The sequence below is a fragment of the Furipterus horrens genome, unplaced genomic scaffold (genome assembly GCF_987537825.1).
Source record: "Furipterus horrens unplaced genomic scaffold, mFurHor1.1.pri manual_scaffold_1, whole genome shotgun sequence".
NCBI lineage: Eukaryota > Metazoa > Chordata > Mammalia > Chiroptera > Furipteridae > Furipterus > Furipterus horrens.
In genome coordinates this window covers 14,987,021-14,997,022 of record NW_028327171.1, presented here as the reverse complement: position 1 = coordinate 14,997,022, position 10,002 = coordinate 14,987,021, and the positions used below count along the sequence as shown (strand labels likewise).

Below are 10,002 nucleotides of genomic sequence, written 5' to 3'. Positions count from 1 at the left end.
GGAATGCACACTTGTGAACAATGATGCCTACACTATACTAGTCAGTGAGGGAGGTAGATGCCATTGAGTGAGCATGTGTACTGTGTGGCCATAGCATTCAAAATGACTGAGTGAGTAGAACAGCAATTCTGCATCAAATTATGCATTAAGCTTGAACATTCCTCCATAGAAACTATTCAGATAATTCAGAAGGCCACAGCCATGGGCAACACGGGATTGGCAGCTTCATCATGACAACACACCTGCTCACACATCATGTCTTGTGCAGAGTTTTTTGGCAAAACTCTCTGGGCTTCATGGGTATGTATATGTTTACTTCCCCATATTGGAAAGTTTGAAGTTATTTCTTAACATATATTTACTGCCTCTCTCTCCCTCTTTTCTCCTTCTAAGACTCCTATAATGTGAACGTTATTTTGTTTGATGTTGCCCATAGCTCCTAAAGCTATATTCACATTTTTAAATTCATTTTTCTTTTTGCTGCTCTGATTATGCAAGTTTTGCTGACAGTGTTGGAAACAGTAATTTTTTCTTATGTTTCATCTAATCTAGTCTTGAACCCCTCTAGTCTATTCCTGTATCTCAGTTATTGTATTCTTCAGTTATCTGACTTCTGTTTGATTCTTTCTCATGTTTTCTACATCTTTGTTGAAGCTCTCATTGTATTCATCCATGCTTGTCCTGGTTCTGATGGCCATCACATTGAACCTTTATGTCTATTTCCTTAAGTTTTTCTGAGGTTTTATTTTATTCTTTGGTTTGGAACACATTCTTGATCATTTCATTTTCCTTGAAATAGTCATGTTTCTCTGTCTTGAAGGATTGACCTTGAGTAGGGTATGACAGTGATCAATCCCTCTCTAGAGGTTACCTTTCAAATCTGTGATTGTCCAATCAGTCTATTTTTTATTAATGAATCTCAGTAGTTGAGGATGTGCCTAGACCAGTTAGTGTCACAAAGGAGAGGGTCTCAGTCAGAACCTGGATTCAAGCTTGTCAGAAACCAGACCCTTAGGCAGCAACTTTCAGAGAATGCAAATATATACAGTCCTCTGGAACTGGAAACATAAGCCCCTCTGGCCTCTGGAGTTTGGTGATATGGAGATGCCCCCTGGAGGGGGCGGGGAGTCATAAGTATCAGGGCCCCAGATGAGTGTATAAGCTGCTTTCCGTGAGATATTTGTGAGCTGAAGGGAGTAGAGGGGGCGTGCAAAGATGGCATCCTGCACTCTATGTTTCCTGAGAGCTCCTCTGTGTTCCGAACCTGCCCCTGCCTCTGCCCCTAAGAACAAGCAACTAGGACTCTTTCAGAAAAACACCAGGGGCGTTTTTCAGTGTGTTGTCTGTACACCAAGGGGACATCTCCATATCACCCTTAGCCTGCCAAGAATTGTTTTTATGGTTGTTACCGTCCTGTTGGACCAAGAACTCAAGTCCCTAGTGGCCACCAGAGTCAAGTGATCAAGGAATAACACCTGGGTAGCAGGCGTCTTGAGACATTCTTGAAGGTCATTTTGACTCTTTCTCATTTTCAATTATAGTATTGGTAGAAGGAAGGAGGGAAGGGAGAAAGGGAGGAAGGGAGGAGGAAGGAAGGAAGGAAGGAAGGAAGGAAGGAAGGAAGGAAGGAAGGAAGGAAGGAAGGAAGGAAGGAAGGACAAAAGTAAGGAAGGATGGAAGGAAAGAAGGAAGGAAGGAAGGAAGGATGGAAGGAAAGAAGGAAGGAAAGGAAAGGAAAGAAGAAAAAAATAAGTGTGCTAAGGTCTCTAGCTTTGTAACATAAATCAAGCTTAAATAAGACCAACAAAAATGAGCAGTGTGAAGAGGAAGCGAGAACGACCCCTGGATCGGCCAAAGCCTACGTGCTGCTGCATCCCCGCGTCCAGCCCGAACGTCCCGCCACTGTCGCCATCATGCCCAAGAGAAAGGCTGAAGGGGATGCTAAAGGAGATAAAGCCAAGGTGAAGGACGAAGCACAGTGAAGATCCGCCAGGTTATCGGCTAAACCTGCTCCTCCAAAGCCAGAGCCCAAGCCTAAAAATGCCCGTGCAAAGAAGGGAGAGAAGGTACCCAAAGGGAAAAAGGGGAAAGTTGATGCTGGCAAGGATGGGAATAACCCTGCAGAAAATGGAGATGCCAAAACAGACCAGGCACAGAAAGCTGAAGGTGCTGGAGATGCCAAGTGAAGCGTGTGCATTTTTGATAACTGTGTATTTCTGGTGACTGTACAGTTTGAAATACTATTTTTTATCAAGTTTTATAAAAATGCAGAATTTTGTTTTACTTTTTTTTTAAGCTATGTTGTTAGCACACAGAACACTTCATTGTTTTTTTTTGGGGGGGGGGAAGGACATATAGTACTAATAGAATGTCTCCAAAGCTGGACTGACATGGGGGAAAAAACACCTTTCCCTTCTAGTTTTGAGAGACTTCTTCTTGGTTCCTAAGAGGAAGAATCCCTTGGATGTTGACACACATTAGCCACCTTGGCACAAACACCTTGTGGCATGGAAAAACTAAATTTCATTTTTATGTCCTTTTCTCCCTCTCCACTTTAAGCATAGACTTGACTCCCTTAAGCCCAGAGACCTGTTGGGACCTGGCCACCCTTCCCCCCAACCCTCCAAAATTGGTTACCAGTATGTTGGGCAATCTGGACTTTTCAGTGTCACCATTGAGATTGCATCCTTCAAAAGAGTGGCAGTTCCTTTTTTTAGATTGTGGATCTACGGATTGATAATTCTGCCATTTTCATTTCATTTCCTGAAAGTCAGGGTTGGCTTGTGAAAAGTTGTTAAACAACATGCCTAATGTGAAATGTCAACCCTCACTCTAAACTTTCCCTGTTCAGAGCATCAGATGAAGACTTCATTGGGTTTTATAGTGGCTTTCTGATTTTGGTAGTCCATTGAAGAAGGGAGTTTGGAAGTTGTTGTATACTGTTAACAATTGTCTGCCCATGGCCTGCCTGAAATACCATGATTGTTTATGAAAAGTATCTTTAATAAAGCTGGGTACAGTTTAAAAAAAAAAAAAAAGACCAACAAAAACATTTCAACTAACCAAAATAATATTATGACAGCCAACTAACAAGTTGTTAAGATAATTTCTTTTGTCCCATTCTTAATGTGTGTGTGTGTGTGTGTGTGTGTGTGTTTAAATTATTGGTAGGATTTATTGTAGTGTTATTCACTGAAGGAAGGTTTCATAGGAAAGAGGCAGAAATCTAATTGTGGGACATTTTTAGTTAATTCTAATGAAGAAACATAAACATGTTTCCTTCAAACTAAAATAGACATGCTTTTAAATAGCATACATAAATAATTGCGTCGACAAATATTTCTTCAAACCATATGTTTTCCATTGTCATGTAACAACTGAACAATATAAACATAATCACAGATCTATTTGAGAAAGAGTAGAGAGAAAAATAAGAAAGTTTGTGAGAACAAAAACAGTAAATTAAGATGATTATTTTTGTGTTTATCTAGTCTAGTCAGATTTTTTGTTGGGTTTTGGTGCTGTGCTTTGATTATTATACTCTTAAACCTATTCAAAAAAATCTACTCAAGATGTATATTAATAAGCAGATATAAAAGTTATAAGCATTTTAATATTTATAAATGTGATTCAGAAAATATACATTATTTACCAAAATAAAATGGTCTAAAATAATGTAACAATATAATCAATAAAATACATTAAAATAAATAAATAAATAAATAATAAAATAAACTTTTCATTAAAAAATGTATTGCAACTTAGTTTTTATAATATATTATTTCTTTTTAAAAATGTCATTACAAAATAAGTTCTAGAAAAAAATCATCTATTAATTCTATAAGAAAAGACTGTGTTATTTTTATTAACATTAAAAAATAAAACTTTAGCCCAAACGAAGTATAGTGGGCAAAATGACTTTGGACAGGTGTGACATGCCTTGAACACCTTCTTCCAAAGAAACTTTTTTTTTCCTAATATGGGACATTGAAAAATTAATCCATGCCTTTTGTCATCTAGTGGTTATGAATTTAATGATGCCTTTTAACCCTGTCACCAAATCTGTTGCCCTCAGAATACAACAAGGATGCCAGCCTGTTAAACCAAGCATGCCATTGTCCGGGGGCATCTAACTGACCTGGAGTCTGCAAGATCCTTCCCCATGTGGAAAGGCTACCGTCCCCTCCACTGCCAACTCTTATTAGGGATTTCTAGACCTAAGAGTAGGTAGGATGAAGACCATGTCTAGCTTGAAGCAATTAGAGGAGCATGAGGCCTTCGCCCATTGTCCTTTATAAGATTATAAAGGGTCTTAAGTCTGAGAGGGAGGAATTGTTACAGAGCAGGGATCCCCTACTCTTAAAATAAATAAATTAATTAATTTTTTAAAAGCATAAAAATAATAAAAAACTTTAAAACCAGTAAATAAAGCATTACTGGCTATTGTGTTACCCTTCAAATAAAATACTTCTATATAAATATATGAGCTTCTACCATGTTCTCCACTGTAATGTGTATTTTTATATTTCTATTTAATTAGAGGAAACTTAAGCACTGAAAAAAATTGAAGACAAAGATGGACAGAGTGAAACAGAGACACACTTTCCAGAAAGCAGGGAGAAAGACAGAGAGAGTTAATTAAAGGGATTTGAGACTCTGCTTGCTCATCCAAATAACAAGAACGATTTTAGCAATGGAATTTAATGTCTGGACTGACCCATGAACTTCATGATCCAGTCCTCAGTTTTCTAAAAGCTATTAACCTAAGAGCAATGCCAAAAGTTATCTTTTTCCTGATATCTTCAAATATTATAGTGGCTATTTTTCCTTCTCTAAGGGTTTTGAACAAAGAAGGCAGGTAGAGGTTATCTCCATGGCAACCACAAAGTACCTTATTATCTTTAAAATCCCATTTGTATTTCTCTTTAGAATTTAAAGTAAACCTGTGCATTCTTAAGGAAAAGTAGACAGTAGGTTAGTTTTCTAAGTATGCTAAATTAGAAAATTTGTAACCCTCAGAAATTTAAGAAATTTCTTATTATATATTTTCTTAGCATTTGTCATATATCTGTGATATATGTTGGAAAATGTTGATGTCCAATACTTGTCCTGCTTCTTATATGCAAAGGGACTGTGGAAATATAATAGAAAAACTACTTTTAGAATGAAGGGTCTCAATGTGATTTCACAGAAACAGAATTGATTGTAATTTTTTTAGCAATAACCAAACCCAATATGGAAGACATACCCAAAGTCGGTCTTCAAAACTCATCATTCATCCTTTCCATTCATCACATATAGCTATTCCACGTTTTAACCTACTTCATTGCTTACAAAATCCCCTAAAAGCTCCTCAAAAAACTAAAACTTACTATTTAAATTATTAAATGACCAATTACTTATTATGCATGCAACTTCTTTTTAGGATATGTTTTAAGGGAAGCAATGGAAGTGTCTCATCACTCTTATTTTCAATTTAGCAAAGAGCAGTAACTTTACTAGCCATATATCAACTCCTAAAAACAATACAATGGTTCATGATTGGACAAGCAACATTTTTAGGGGAAAAAATAGGTAATTTACACACAGAATTCTGTTTAATTTTTTCCAAAATATTAGTTGGCCAATATTTTTATTTACATTTTCACTGTGCAATAGAATAGTGAGTAGCAAGTCAATACAGACAGGACTCCAACAGCATCTACTACAGAGAGGGCCGCTCTTTTCTTCTCTCCTCCTCGAAAGCCTTCACATCTTCTAATCTCCAGTTGGGAATAGGTTTAGTGATATAATGGGAAAGAATAACCTAATTTTAAATGCAAATGAAGAAACAGTCTACATGAGTAAGTTTCTACTCATTTATTTCATCATATAAAATATAAACAAACTGTATTTGAAAAGTTACTTGACCACTGTTGCACAAATCATTTTTAGGGAATCAAAAACGTTGCTATTTGATGAGTTAAAAGAAGAAAAAGACATTAAAAATAAGTGAAACAACAGAGAATCCTAATTAAATAACAAATAAACCCTCAAGAATTATAAATACACCTAAATTCACATTCGTCCCACAGCAGTATTAAACTCATAAAAATATAACTCCATTATAACAGAGAACTGGGTATAATAGATGGCATTATAAGAAGAGTAGGCATTGTAAACTTGAACTCATGCCTAAAAAATTTTGGAAAAATAGGGTATCATGAGAACAGGTTGGCAAATTTTTATTGCTTTTCTCAAAATATTTATTGTGATTGTATAGGAGCTTGTCTATATCTAATTATCCAAATAATACTAAACTAATAACTCTTGAATGCCTGAATTATGTTCAGGATTAACCCAAAATAACCGATATTTCATCCAGAAAATTATTTAATAAAATAAATTCCCCAAGACCTTGGTTTACTTTAAAAACATGAACCAAAAATATTACATATTATTCATGATTAGTTGTGTTAATTTGAAATTAAACAAACAGTAAGGGAAATAAGTGGCAACATTTTTGTTTCCCATCATAAAATGTATCCACTAAGAGAATATCACAGTGGCCTTGACTGTAAACTTCAATGATTACTACACCAACATTGAATCCACCTCCAGGGAGACAAACTGTTTTAAATGGTGACACAAACCCCGCTTTTGACAATCAGTCTTGGCTGACATAATGAGATACAGTGAATCCCTGAACACGTGGAATCCCCGTAGTTAACTTGCTCAACCATGCCTGTAACAATTCAATTAGCAAATCCCTGTGGACATTCTGTACTTCAGCAAAATGATCCAGGGATATTTTTACTAGACTTGTTTTCTAATCTCATTGCCAAATCTAACTGTTTGTACAAAAGAATATCATTGCCCTTGCCAAGAGGAAGGCCAGCTTTATTAACCATCCCATATGTTTACATCTTAAATGGCTATTTCATGCTATGTGATACTGATTATGATTAAGTGGAAGCGTTAAATATTTGCTAAGGGGGAAGAGTAAAAAATTATAATTCTTTTGTCTATTCTTTCCAAGTTATTTTGGCAGGAAATCTAAACAAATATTAGGTCAGAAATTAAGAAATTAGTGTTCATGCTAACATTAATATAAAATATGAAAGTATTTACAAAAATGTAAAGTCAGAAGTTAGTGAGTCAAGTGACTTAGAAACCAAGCAAATAAAAAATGGAGGGTTAATTGCAAAATAACCTAAACCCCAAAAATATAGTTCAAAGTTTTTAAAATTATGTATAAACTAAGACAGTTTATCTATGGTTTTATCTACTTGAGGACTAAACATTATGAAAAAATTTAAATAAGTCCATTTCCTCCATTTTTAATAAGAAATAATGAAATATGTATTTACAAGTGTCAAATACTAAACAATATTTGCCTTTTCTATAAATTAAAATTTAGTTTGTATTCCTCTTATAAGAAAATAAATAAATAACAATGTCAGGGACTATAATTAAATACATATTATCTATTAGCACAAGAACACATATAAATGCCATTTGATAATAAAAGTGCATAAAATACATAGTTAATATAATAAGTAATTGAATGATGATGATGATACTTCAATTTGAGGAAGAGTAAAGGTAAAAATTCTCTGCTTTAATTATTTTGCTTTATTTATTCTATATTTTCTATATTCCGATTGAAGGAATGGATGGCATGAATATATCAAATAAGATATATAGAAGGCTCTCCCCTGCCCTGCCCTTTCCCCCCTCATCCATCCCCCTCACATTCAATCCCCACCTGGTTGCGCATGTTGATGGATCATTCATACTGTTTCTTTACTAGACCCTTCCTCTTATTTCCCCCCTTATCCCCATCCACCATCCCCTCTGGTCTCTGTCAGTCTGTTCCTTGTTTCCATATCTATGGTCCTATTTTGCTCGTTTGTTTGTTTTGTTCACTAAGTTCCTTTTGTAGGTAAGATCATATGGTATTTGTCTTCCACGACACCTTGCTTATTTCACTTAGCATAACACCCACCAGTTCCATCCATGCTGTCATGAAAGATAGGAGTTCAATGTGAATAGGTAAATCAGTGTGAATATTTAAGTGAATATCTTATTCTGAGTTATAAAAAGGCTTTCTCACTTTAGGGACTTTGTAAAAGAAATCATACATTAGATAGTAAAGAGTAATATTATTATATGTTTATTTATAGTAATATCTACTATTTTTAGCTGTAAATAATATAAAAGACAGAAATAGGATCAAAATCCTGTCAGTACCTTGAGGAAATTTTAAGTTGAGCATTCTGCCCAGTGATCGTGTTTCTGAGTAACCCATGAGATTTATAAATTTATCAGCAGGAATTAGCAGTTCAAAAAGCAGCTACCATGACCTCACACCTCTCAGCCTTAAATTGCTTTGACATAGCTTTTCAAATGAGAAAACTTTAGAACCAGGAGCAACACTGTAGATCAAGCTGTAGAAAATCCTAACTGAACATACTGGCTGAGCTGCAGGCAGGCACATTTATGACAGCTGTGCTTATACAATATAAGCCACCTATCCAATGTAATTACATTTTGCATGGACCATATAGATGCTGTGAAAAATCAGTGTTATTAACTATTTAGTAGGCAGTGGAGAAGTTGGCGGTGTAAGACATGTTGGGTATGTAGATCATCAAGAACTCTAGTAAATAAAAGAATTTTTATAATGAACAAAAACTGACCTTTCTACACAGAATAAAATGTTGAGTGTCATACACTACAAAAATTATCAACCTGATAGGAAAAAACATCCCTAAATTTAATAAAGAGACTATAAGTTCCCATAACCAGTTTCTGAAAGGGGAATGTCTTTCTTTGCTTTCATTTTCTTGTTGCTTATTTTCTTTTTATTTTTCTGTTTCTCTTTCTAAATTTCTGAAGTACCAAAGCAAATAGTATGCACAGGAACAAATTTCATGAAACAGTTCCTGCAGAACTGATGTGCATATCTGTGGTCTGAACTTATATTAAATATGTGTGTATGTGTCTGCAAGCATGTATACACATCATCAACATAACTGCTCATGTATGCATTGATCTTGTCATTTACCCCATTCTGGTTTCAACAGTTAATATTTTAAAATAATCTGTTAATTATAGTGATGTGGGGCCCAGTCCAACTCCCAGAACTGGAATTGAGCACAGACATTGTTCTGAGTGGCATTGGCTTTTATAGAAGTCCTTTACATATTTCTAAAGGGATATAGTCCTCATTTAAGCAAAGATACTCCCAAAATGCTTTTCCTGAGAGACTGCAAATTTTTATGCGCAGTCATGTTGTTTAGAGTGATTCTGGATTGTATAGATGTCTTTTAAACATTGCCAATATTAGATAATTTCCTTTAAGAGTAAATTTGACCTAGCATGTGTACTTGATAGAATGAAAATTGGTTTTATTTATCTGTATAACTGACTCTATTTTAGCTTGCTTCAGCCAGATAGGATCTCTAAAGAGAAATAATTAAAATGAATAGTTTCTTCTTCAGACTTACGTTTCTACTAAATTAGTAGGAGCTTTGAAGATCTGTTGTTTTTGCATCTCTTTTTTGTATTAAATACTCACTTGTGATAAATGTCATATCAGAAATCCTTCCTGCTTGCAAAGAATTCTATTTGATGCAGCATATGCGAAAGACAGATGAGTTGTTGATGCAGTCATGGGAAGGAGACTCAGAAATGTTTTCAATTTATGTGAGATGTTTTTGATTGGAGTGGAAATGACAATAAAACAAATATGAGCCAAGCCAGCAGATTTTACTTTATGCCTGATGTTCACAGCTGTTCTAGGTATCTTATAGTCTGATGGCTCTCAAGTCACACTCAAAGATCCCATGTTGCCCACTGCATTTTCCTAGGAGCGTGACAAGGGGCAACTAAATGGAGGGTTATCGGTCTCAGTGACTGTGTATGTGTTAGTGTGCTTATGAATACATAGTTCTAATAGTGCAGTTTCTTTGGAATTTTAACTACTATTTTTAGAAAATGATGAGTCATCAATTTTAA

The 10,002-nt window shown here is 35.1% G+C and overlaps 1 pseudogene; it reads left to right on the top strand.

The window, feature by feature from the left end:
* The first annotated feature begins 1,818 nt into the window (after positions 1-1,818).
* On the top strand, positions 1,819-2,283 carry LOC150020708 (non-histone chromosomal protein HMG-17 pseudogene; annotated as a pseudogene).
* The last annotated feature ends 7,719 nt before the right edge of the window (positions 2,284-10,002 follow it).